Source organism: Loxodonta africana, chromosome 4 (assembly GCF_030014295.1).
Source record: "Loxodonta africana isolate mLoxAfr1 chromosome 4, mLoxAfr1.hap2, whole genome shotgun sequence".
Lineage (NCBI taxonomy): Eukaryota > Metazoa > Chordata > Mammalia > Proboscidea > Elephantidae > Loxodonta > Loxodonta africana.
The window spans coordinates 171538084-171545157 of NC_087345.1; positions in this window are offsets into that span (position 1 = coordinate 171538084).

Consider the following 7074-nt stretch of genomic DNA (forward strand, 5'->3'; position numbering starts at 1 on the left):
TTTGAGGCCACTGCGCCATCCTCACCATCACAGAGATGGCCAAATCTGTGTTCAGTTTGCTTCACGCTTCTGCACTGGCCATAGTTCTGTGTCTGGTTGCTCCACACAGGTAAATGTGTAAGTGAGTTTCCCAGTATAATTATTCACCCTAGTGCTGTTTGCCTTAGTATGGCTTGGTGGCCTCCTCTTTGTTTACATAAAAACTAACAAACAAACCCGTTGTCATGGAGTCCATTCTGACTCACGGTGACCCTATAGGACAGAGTAGAACTGTCCCATAGGGTTTCCAAGGAGTGGCTGGTGGACTCAAACTGCCAGCCTTTAGGTTATCAGCCATATTCTTAACCACTACATATATGTGTGTGTGTATACATGTATATATGGGTTGAGAATGATGACACATCTCTTCATTCCTTTTACTTTATTGCCATGTATGGAAGTTTTGATGATACAGGATATCACTAATATGTCAATTTTATAAAAAAAAAAAGTCAATATGATTAATTTTATTAAAATGAGGCCTTTAAATAATAGAATCTTTGAAATTACTTTCATGAGAAGAGGAGTGCCTTAGAAAATGTTCTGTACTGCAGAGATGTCTGTTGGGTCTCTCAGTGACAGAGTAGTTTGGAGGTTGTCCAACTTGGAAATGAGGTCATCATTTTTATTTTCCAAGAAACAATGTTTCAAATTTGCTCAACTTTTTTTTGTTATCATGTGAGGCTATCAGTAGGTACACTAGCTAGGAGATTTTTCAACTGAAGGCACTGGGTGGGGCTCTTGGAATAATTTTGTTGTGGTTGCTAGGTGCCATCCAGTCAATTTCGATTCATAGCCACCCCATGTGACAGAGTACAACTGCCCCCGTAGGGTTTTCTAGGCTGTAATCTTTACAGAAGCTAATTGCCAGGTCTTTCTCTTGAAGAACCGCTGAGTGGCTTCGAACCGCCAACCTTTTGGTTAGCAACTGAATGCTTAACTGTTGTGCCACCAGGGGTCCTTGGAATAATTTTGGTTTATGGAAAAGTTACACAGTTGTTATGGAGAGCCTCCATATGCCTTTCACTCAGCTTCCTCAACGTTAACATCTTATATACCCCCATAGCATTTGTCACATCTAAGAAATGGCACTGGCACGATACATTAACTAAACTGACAATTTCCAGAATTAACCAGCTTTTCTAATTTTGTCCTTTTTCAATTCCAGGATCCAACCCAGGATTCTACACTGTATTCAATCATGATATCGCCTTAGTCTTTACTAGTCTGTAACCAGTTTCTCAGTCTTGTTTCTTCACTTTTGAAGAATACCAGCCAGGTATTCTATAGGGTAGTCCTCATTTTGAGTTTGTCTTAATGTTTCCTCTTGGTTAGCCTGAGGTTATGGATATTTGAGAAGAATACCACAGAAGCAAAGTGTCCCTCTCATCCTATCACATCAGGGGGCATATAACATGACTTATCACTGGTGAGGTTAAACGTGATCATTTGGCTATCATGGTATCTGCCAGGTTTCTCCACCGTGAAGTTACCATGTTCCCCTTTTCAAACTCTGTTTGTTGGAAACAAGTCACTAAATCCAGCCATACTCAAAAAAAGGAGGAGAATTAAGCTCCTCTTCCTGAAGGGGGGATTATCTCCATAAGTTATTTAGAAGTCGTCTGTAAGTTTATCCCTTCTCCACATGTATTCATTTATTCAATCATTTATTTATGTTAGATATTTATTTTATTCTTTGGATTATAATCCAATATTATAGTTATTTATTTTGGTGCTTGAATTGTTCCAGCTTTGGCTCCTGTGTCCCTTAGATATGCCCCATACTTTTTCGTTTGTTTTCTTTTTTTTTTGAATATATCCTTATTTTCTGGTACTAACTTGATGTCCCAAGGTCATCTTGTATTTTCCCTGCTCCACTCCTAAAATCAGCCATTTTTCCAAGGAGTCTTGGTTTGGCTCCTTGTATTGGAGAAACCAACTAGAAACCAGCAATGGGTACTGAGTGCTTATTGCCTCTGAAATGTCACTACATCTAGGTCCCCCAGGCAGGCTGAGTTAAGAAATAATTACATGTGTACTAACCCACGTATATGCACATACCTGTCTTTCTTTCAGTACTTATCTGAGTATATATGTATATTTTTGTACTGATGTCTCTAACTCTAATTCAGCGCCACGGGGATCTTTCTAGCCTTCCCCTTTGCTTATTTGTAACTTGTTTCTCTGACAGTAAGAAATCTGACTCCCATTATCTACAATTTATTTACGCATTTGTTTAACCCTAGTATCCATGTAAGGAAGGAACCCCGGTGGTGCAGTGGTTAAGCAAGCAGATGCTAACTGAGAGGCTAGCAGCTTGAACCCACCAGCCACTCAATGGGAGAAACACGTGGCAGTCTGCTCCTCTGAAGATTACAGCCTTGGAAACCGTATGGGGGCAGATCTACTCTGCCCTATAGGGTCACTATGAGTCGAATCCACTTGGCTGCAGTGGATTTGGTTTTTTTGGTTTATACATGTAAAATAGTTTCAGAATTGCTAAACCTTACCCCTGTGAGAAGCAAGTTTACCAACTAGAGTACAGTGTTTGTGCAGTTATTATTGTCTAATTTAGACTCACAGCATCCAGTCAAAACACCATTTTCCAAACGTACCTAGAATAATAATTTTTTCCTTACCCTCATAGGTGAGATTGCTGTACATTTGTAGCCAAAGCTGTAATACTTCTGTGAAACGTCATACATTTCTTTTTATTATACTTTAGGTGAAGGTTTACAGAGCAAACTAGTTTCTCATTAAACAATGCACATATTGTTTTGTGATGTTGGTTGCCAATGCCAGGACATGTCAATGTGCTCCCCTTCTTGACCTTGGGTCCCCTGTTACCAGCTTTCCTGTCCCCTCCTGCCTTCTCTTCCTTGTCCCTGGGCTGGTGTGCTCATTTAGTCTCATTTTGTTTTATGGGCCTGTCTAATTTTTGGCTGAACGGTGAGCCTCAGGAGTGACTTCAGTGCTGAGTTGAAAGGGTATCTGGGGGCCATATTCTCGGGGTCTAGCCAGTATCTGTCAGACCAGCAAGTCTGGTCTTTTTTTTTTTTTTTTTTTTTTTTTTTGCGAGCTACAATTTTCTTCTACATTTTTCTCCAGTTCTGTCTGGGACCCTTTATTGTAATCCCTGTCAGGGCAGTTGCTGGTAGTAGCCGGGCGCCATCTAGTTGTGCTGGACTCAGTCTGGTGGAGGCTATGGTATTTGTGGTCCGTTAGTTCTTTGGATTAATCTTTCCCTTGTGTCTTTGGTTTTCTTCATTCTTCCTTGCTCCAGTTGGGGTGAGGCCAGTGGAGTATCTTAGATGGCCGCTCACAAGCATTTAAGACCCCAGACACTACTCACCAGAACAGAATGTACAGCGTTGTCTTTATGAACTATGTTATGCCATTTGAGCTGAGTGTTCTGAGGCCATGATCTCCAGCCCTCAGACCAGTAATTCATTCCCTCAGGGAGTTTGGATGTGTCTATGGAGCTTCCGTTACCATGAATTGGTCAAGTTGTGCTGGCTTCCCCAGTATTGTGTACTATCTTACCCTTCACCAAAGTTACCACTTACCTACTGTCTATTTAGTGTTTTTCTCTCCCATCAATCCCCTCCACTTGCAACTATTAAAGATTATTTCTTTTGTGTGTAAACTGCTTCATAAGCTTTATAATAGTGGTCTCATATTTGTCCTTTTGTGATTGACCTATTTCACTTAGCATAATTCCTTCCAGATTCATCCATGTTGTGAGATGTTTTGAAGATTCATCATCAGTATAATAGTGGTCTCATATTTGTCCTTTTGTGATTGACCTATTTCACTTAGCATAATTCCTTCCAGATTCATCCATGTTGTGAGATGTTTTGAAGATTCATCATCGGTCTTTATAGTTGTGTAGTATTCCATTGTAAGTATGTACCATAGTTTGTTTATTCATTCACCTGTTGATGGACACTTAGGTTGTTTCCATCTTTTTGCTATTGCAGATAAAGCTGCCATGAACGTGGGTATGCATATGTCTATCTGTGCAAAGGCACTTATTTCTCTGGGATATACTTCTAGGAGTGGTATTGTTGGATTCTATGGTATTTTTATTTCCAGCTTTTTAAGGAAGCACCAAAATGGCTTACAGTTTTACATTCCCACCAACAGTGCGTAAGAGTTCCAATCTCCCCGAATTCTCTCCAATATTTGTTATTTTCTGGGGTTTTTTTGTACCAGTAATGGTGGGATGAGATGGCATCTCATTGTGGTTTTGATTTCCATTTCTGTAATGGCTATTGATTGAGAGCATTTCTTCATGTGTCTGTTAGCTGCCTGAATGTCTTCTTTGGTGAAGTGTCTGTTCATTTCCTTTCTCCATTTTTTAATTGAATTATTTGTCTTTTTTTTTGTGGTGGAGTTAGATTTTCTCGTAAATTTTAGAGAGTAGACCTTTGTCGGATACGTCATAGCCAAAATTTTTTCCCAGTCTGTAGGTTCTCTTTTTTACTCTTGGTGAAGTCTTTTGATGAACATGAGTGTTTAATTTTTAGAAGATCTCAGTTATCTAGCTTATCGTCTGGAGCTTGTGTGTTGTTGGCTGTGGTTTGTATCCTGTTAATGCCACCTATTAGGGCCTCTAGCGTTGATCCTATTTTTTCTTCTATGAACTGCATGTTTTTTGGCTTTATATTTAGGACTTTGATCCACTTTGAGTTAGTTTTTGTATATAGTTTGAGGTATGGGCCCTGTTTCACTTTTTTGCAGATGGACATCCAGTTTTGCCAGCACCATTTGTTCAAAAGACTGTCTTTTTCCCATTTGGTGGACTTTGAGCCTTTGTTGAAGATCATGTGACCATAGATAAATGGATTTACACCTGGGTTCTCAATTCTATCCCATTGGTCAATGTGTCCGTCGTTGTACCAGTACCAGGCTGTTTTGATTACTGTAGCTGTGTAATAGATTCTGAGGTCCGGTAGTGCGAGTCCTCCTACTCTATTCTTCAATAGTGATTTACTTCTCTGGGGCCTCTTCCTTTTTTATATAAAGTTAATGATTCATTTTTCCAACTCTTTAAAAAATGCTATTGGTGTTTGATTGGGACTGCATTGCATCTGTAGATTGCTTTGAGTAAAATAGACATTTTCACAATGTTAAATCTATCTATCCATGACCATGGTATGTTTTTTCCGTTTGTATAGGTCTCTTTTGGTTTCTTGTTGTAGTGTTTTGTAGTTTTCTTTGTATAGGTCTTTTGCATCCCCGGTTAGATTTATTCCTAAGTATTTTATTTTTTTAGGGGCTATCATAAATGGTATTGTTTTCCTGATTTCCTTTTTGTTGTTCTCTTTATTGGTGTATAGGAATCCAACTGATTTTTGTGTGTGGATCTTGCATCCTGATATTCTATTGAATCTTCCCATTAGTTCCACTATTTTCTTGTGGAGTCTTTTGGGTTTTCTATGTATAGTATCATATCATCTGCAAATAGAGACAGTTTTACTTCTTCATTACCAATTTGGATGCTCTTTATTTCTTTTTCTTGCCTTATTCCTCTAGCTCAGACTTCCAGCACAATGTTAAATAGGAGTGGTGATAAAGGGCATCCTTGTCTTCTTCCTCTTCTCACGGGGAATGCTTTCAGCCTCTCTCTGTTGAGAATGATGTTGGCTGTTGGTTTTGTATGGATGCCCTTTATTATGTTGAGAAATTTCCCTTCTACACCTAATTTATTGAGAATTTTTATCAGGAATGGGTGTTGGATTTTGTCAAATGCCTTTTCTGGTCTATTTAGATGATCATGTGATTCTTTTCACACACATCACATAATCATCTAAATAGACCAGAAAAGGCATTTGACAAAATCCAACACCCATTCCTGATTCTTTTGGAAAGCCTGGTGGTGTAGTGATTAAGTGCTACAGCTGCTAACCAGAAGGTCAGCAGTTCAAATCCTGCAGGTGCTCCTTGGAAACTCTACAGGCAGTTCTACTCTGTCCTGTAGGGTCACTATAAGTCGGAATCAACTCGATGGCAGTGGGGTTTTTTTGGTTTGGTGGTTCTTTTATTTATGTAATGGATTACATGATTGATTTTGTAGTGTTGAACCATCTTTGAATACCTGGTATGAATCCCACTTGGTGGTGGTGGTTTTTTTGTTTTTTAAATAATTTCTATTGTGCTTTAAGTGAAAGTTTACAAATCAAGTCAGTCTCTCACACCAAAACCTATATACACCTTGCTACACACTCCCAATTACTCTCCGCCTAATGAAACAGCCTGCCCTCTCTCTCCACTCTCTCTTTTTGTGTCCATTTCACCAGCTTCTAACCCCCCCCACCCTCTCATCTCCCTTCCAGGCAGGAGAAGCCAACATAGTCTCAAGTATCCACCTGATCCAAGAAGCTCACTCCTCACCAGTATCCCTCTCCAACCCATTGTCCAGTCCAATCCATGTTTTTGTTTTTTTTTAATATGATGCTGAATTCTATTAGCTAGAATATTATTTAGAATTTTTGCATCTATATTCATGACAGATGTTGGTCTGAAATTCTCTTTTTTTGTGGTGTCTTTGCCTGATTTTGGTATTAGGGTTATGCTAGCTTCATAGAATGAATTCAGAAGTATCACTTCCTTTTCTATGTTCTGAAATAGTTTGAGTAGTACTGATGTAAGCTGTTCTGTGAATGTTTGCTAGAATCCTCCAGTGAAGCCACCTGGGCCAGGCTTTTATTGTTGGCCATTTTTTAAATTACCTTTTCCATCTCTTCACTTGTTATGGATCTGTTCAGATTTTCAACTTCAGTTTCTGTTAGTTTAGGCGCATTTCTAGAAATTTGTCCATTTCCTCTAGGTTTTCAAATTTGTTTGAGTTTCATAATACTCTGTTATGACTCTTTTTATTTCAGTTGGGTCTGTTGTAATGTCGCCCATTTTATTTCTTATTTGGGTTATTTGCTTCCTCTCCTGTTTTTCTTTTGTCAGTTTGGCCGGTGGTTTGTTGATTTTGTTGATCCTTTCAAAGAACCAACTTTTGGTTTTGTTGATTCTTTCTAT